The sequence below is a fragment of the Lolium perenne genome, chromosome 3 (assembly GCF_019359855.2).
Source record: "Lolium perenne isolate Kyuss_39 chromosome 3, Kyuss_2.0, whole genome shotgun sequence".
Taxonomy (NCBI): Eukaryota; Viridiplantae; Streptophyta; class Magnoliopsida; order Poales; family Poaceae; genus Lolium; species Lolium perenne.
Window position 1 is genome coordinate 313,505,692 of NC_067246.2, and position 4,524 is coordinate 313,510,215.

Below are 4,524 nucleotides of genomic sequence, written 5' to 3' on the forward strand. Positions count from 1 at the left end.
CTTAGGGAAAATAAAATATATTAAAAAGTCATAAATTAGACCAAAGGAATTCTGTCTACTAGAATAAAAAGGCGCTTTCGAATTGATCTCATCCTTTGTAATATAAGATTTTTTTTCTTTATTCAGTTAATAACTTAATCTTGGAACAAAACACTTGTTATAGTAATTAAATTAGAGCTCTTTTACGGTGATTGGCACGGAACTTTAGTTCCGTCTAATCTAATTTGGGTTCCGTCTAATCTAATTTTTTGTGACCGTCGATTAAATCAAGTGATAACTACTATTTAACTGTTATCCTTTCGATGTATTTGGCACGGTCAAAACTATGATCATAAGTTTTGGAAGGAAATAAGTCTCGTGCTAGTTCCAACCAATCAAAAAGAATACTCGTGCACCAGTCCAGATAAAAATGAAAAATGTATGGTGCAAATCTTCTCCCAAAACTCCTCCCCGACGACCTCCCAGGTCTCCGACGAGCTCACTCCATAGATCTCCGACCCAGGCTCCTCCGACTAATGACGCCCCTGTGCCCTGGCTCCGCCGCCCCGCCCGAGCGACGCCGCCGTCATCCGGCCAGCCACTGCTGGCCTCCGATCCACACGCCACAGCCAAATCGAACACCTCCGGCTCTTCAACTACGGGATTGGACATCAGTCCTCCGCGTCCAAGTCCGGTGGATTGCCGCAGCTGTCCTCAACGGCGGGATCGGGCCCCCAGCCTCAACAACGGGGTCGTAGTCAGCGGCCACCGCGATCCTCGCCTGCGGGATCGGATGCCACTGCCGCAAGGTTTTACCTAATTTTGTTCGACTATTTGAAATTTGATTCGATTCACGCTTTGAATTATAGCCTGGTTTTCCTTTGCTCTGACCATCAACAATACTCTCAAATTTGTAGTGCTGAAAGAGATACATATACCACATTAGCTACATCAGTTTTTCTGTTGAGCTTCTGCATAGAGGAGTTTGAGCAACGTTGTCTCTTTATTTTCTTCTGTGCCAACATTCATAGTATTGGCATTTACATATTCTTGTTTACTATCTGTTATCTACCAAACATGTCCCTGCGTGTGTACCATGATAATTGCATGGTAATGCAAACCAGTTCTGAACCAGATCCTGCTGGATCACAACTTACAAGTGCTGAATTTTCCCAGTTTTTACTGATAACTGAAATATCAGTACACTCTTCACATCATCACAAAGTAAAGTAGTCGATACTGACGGCTAAATTTAGAAGGGCAATCGGTATTTCTTAATGATCATACACACCAAGTTATCTACCCAATCAGTAACGATCAATTAGCACTGGTCCCTAGAGTTTGCGGTCTAGCCTGACAGTACTAGTTCTTGTTCTTTGCATGGAAACTGATTGCTAGCTAGCCTGGGTTATTAAACGTGGATATCATGTGCATAGTTGTTGGAAACAAGGCTCGGATGCGTAGTACATGCCCACTATTTTGTGGACATTACAAGTTCTAGCTGCTCCAGTTTGCAAGATTGTCCGTTAGGTTTCGTTATAGTAAGTGTATACTATATGACTTTGAGCAGTTCAGCAATTGACTTTAAAATCCTTTTTTTCTTAATTGTCTTCGTTAATCCCGAGACTCGATCATAGTCCCAGAGTGTATTTTCAGGTTCTTTGAACCTTGATGCAGGACCCGAGAAGGAGGGAGTGTGACACTTCGAGTATAGATGGCATACCTGTCAAAAAGGCCAAGTCTGATGATAACATCTGCAAGATTGGAGTTAGCCTTGCCCACAAGTTGAAAGAGCTTCTTTTTTTCCATTGTGAAGTCCGCAGTCTTCTCCTTTTATCCATGTTGTCATGGATGGCTTCGTAACCTAATTGCCATCACGTGATAATATAGTGCATATTCAGTGTTACAAAAGTGGATTAAGCGCTAAGCACTTTAGCCGCCATTATTCTGTCTGGGCAGCTAGTAACATAAGAGGCCAGAGAGACTATCATGGATGTCGTAGCAAGGAGCCGAACTGGGGAACTTCTTTGTTCGCCAGTGTTGGTGCACACAAGTCCGAAATCTGTATCCTCGTTGTAATTTTGCATTGTTCAAATAGTGAGTGGATATAGCTGTCAGATTTTGGAGGCATCATGTAAAGCTGGTAAACTTTTGGTGTTGATGAATTAATATTTTGGAAATTTTCTTTTGTCGATGGTAAAGCTGCTATATTGAAACTTTGTTATCACTTAACATCACAATCCATGTCTTGTGTTTTAAATGTAGATTTATATGCATTATGATATTCTACTTCTATTTAAAATGTTGTGGGTGTGAAGTACTGCAATGAAGCTTGTCCAGAGGTAAATGTGCAATCCGAGCTTCTGTTCCCGAAGGACCTGTCGACCTTCACTTTCGGGAAGGGCAAGTGAAGGGCTGGGCATTACCAAGACGCATATACTTCAACGGCGAGAGCCCTGCCATGCCTCCACCAGATTCGTACCCAGTGTTTCCAAACTCCTATCCTTGATTGAAGAAGACACCATTTCTTATTATATCTATTCGCGTCTTAGCAATGGCGGCATTCTTGCACAATCATTTTGTGTTGGATAAATACTGCGGAAAGTCCCCACCGATAGATAAAAGGCATAAGAATGTGCATATCAACTCGCATCTTCTGCGGACACATCACGAGGTACAAATATTTTGAACACCATGGTTTTTACAAATGTACCAAATAAACACGAAAATTTATAAGAGAATAAATTTATCAACATAGATAAAATGCTTTTAATCGTTCGATCCTTTTGATAAGTAAAAAAGTGAAGTAGATGTCACTAAGAACACGGTCCGTCCACTCTAGCAAAGACACATGTTGACTCGTTCATGGCGATGACCTATCTTCGTCCAAGGCTCTCGGCCCAACATCAGGTCGCCTGAAGGGGCAACAACACTCCACGAATCTTCGTGTGGTTCGGACGGATCCTGGCAAAAAAGCATAGATAGTATTAAGATCAACAGAAAAATGATGCAGGTAAAAACACTACTCGACTGCGGTGTGCCTGTCACCCCAATTCACGCCGCCGGCAAGCGCCATTCACCCAGCAGGTGTTTCGTGACGATGACGCACTCTTCTTCGCCAACAAATCACCACTACCGCCTCGGAAACAATGTGCTAAACAAGAAAAGCTCCCCCTCAAAGGTCGATTAGCTGTCTTCGACTGGTATCTTGTTTTATATTACCCAGTCAGGAGCATTGTTCATCTTGCTACTTACAAATCCAATACATTAAACAAACAAATAATGAACCCCAAGAATTACTTCTCCGTCAGGTCGGTAGATCAACTGCGGAGGATTAAACATTGTGACATGCAAAACTGTGATCCCCAAATGCAAAATTTGGAGACAACACAACAACAAAAAATACTCCTAGATAACTTAACTTAACAGGAAAACAGAATCACCTTAGCAATCACATGACCTTCATTTTGTGCCAACATTTACCACCTTTTTCTCTGGCTTGTGGCTGCAAAATATCCATCTTAGAGGAAACCAACAAGTCCATTTATCCTAGCACCAGAATTCCATTTATCCTAACAATGGAAATGCCACAACCGCACTTGAGTAATCAAACAAATGGCCACCACTGCCAAACAAGAAAATGGCACAAAGCTTCAGTAATTGAAGTTCAAGACAAAGTATGAAGTGAATCGTGAGAACAATTTATTGTCCATAACCCTACAGTTTCATGAGCTTGTATCTCCCAGATACGCTCAACCTTAAATCCTAGTGTTGGAAACTAGAACAAAACGAAAATCTTAGAAATAATGGGTATGCATTGACTATGGTATGTTCATATTCTATAGTCAGGTACCTGGCAAGGACCATAGCGAGAAACATATTTCAATTTCCCCAGTGACATCAAGAACAAATGCATCTACAGGAGGAGGACAACCTTACCGGGATGTGAAGTTGAGCCGCCGCCGCCTGCTCCTTTCTCGCCTAGCTCCGACGGGCGACAGCCACCCAACACCGCCGCCGCTCCTCTCCTCGCCGGCCACGACCAACGCCACCGCCGCTCCTCCCCTCGCCGGCCCGGCCATGTTGATCCAAGTTGATAAAGAACGCCACCGCTCCTCCCCTTGCCGGCCCGGCCGTGTTGATCCAGGTTGATAAAGAACACAGCCGCCTCTGCCACTTCCCTCCGTTGCGGGGATCGCCGGGATAGAATGATTGAGAGATTGAGAGGATGAGAGCGACAGTGATATCTACATATATTTCGTTCATGAGAGATTGATGTAGGTTTAAGATCTGTGCACAAATGCTCAATTATTTGTTGCTTTAAGATTAGTGTAGTTTCATCTGTTGTCTTGGCCACTTAAAAGGATGTTCGTCTTTTATAATATTCGCAAAATATATTTAAGGTTCCGGTCCCACAAATTTTGGTTCCGGTCCCATATTTTTGGTTCCGTCACTTTGGTTCCATCTATTTAGCACCGTTAGATCGAGGTGGATGGAGGGTCATTAAAAATGTCAATCGCCATAAAACTTGTAATTAAATTAATA

The 4,524-nt window shown here is 42.8% G+C and overlaps 2 long non-coding RNA genes across 3 annotated transcripts; one reads left to right on the top strand and one right to left on the bottom strand.

Moving 5' to 3' along the window:
* The first annotated feature begins 353 nt into the window (after positions 1-353).
* Positions 354-2,159, top strand: LOC127345507 (uncharacterized). 2 transcript variants are annotated; one of them, XR_007878728.2, is made up of 2 exons: positions 354-1,520; positions 1,636-2,159. It is a non-coding gene; the product is annotated as an uncharacterized lncRNA (long non-coding RNA). The 2 variants fall into 2 exon arrangements; XR_007878727.2 differs by having other exon boundaries at positions 354-788.
* A 535-nt stretch (positions 2,160-2,694) lies between these two features.
* LOC127345509 (uncharacterized) lies at positions 2,695-4,235 on the bottom strand. The gene is made up of 3 exons (XR_007878729.2): positions 3,919-4,235; positions 3,423-3,604; positions 2,695-2,943 (listed from the first exon to the last, which is right to left on the bottom strand). It is a non-coding gene; the product is annotated as an uncharacterized lncRNA (long non-coding RNA).
* Positions 4,236-4,524: the final 289 nt, after the last annotated feature.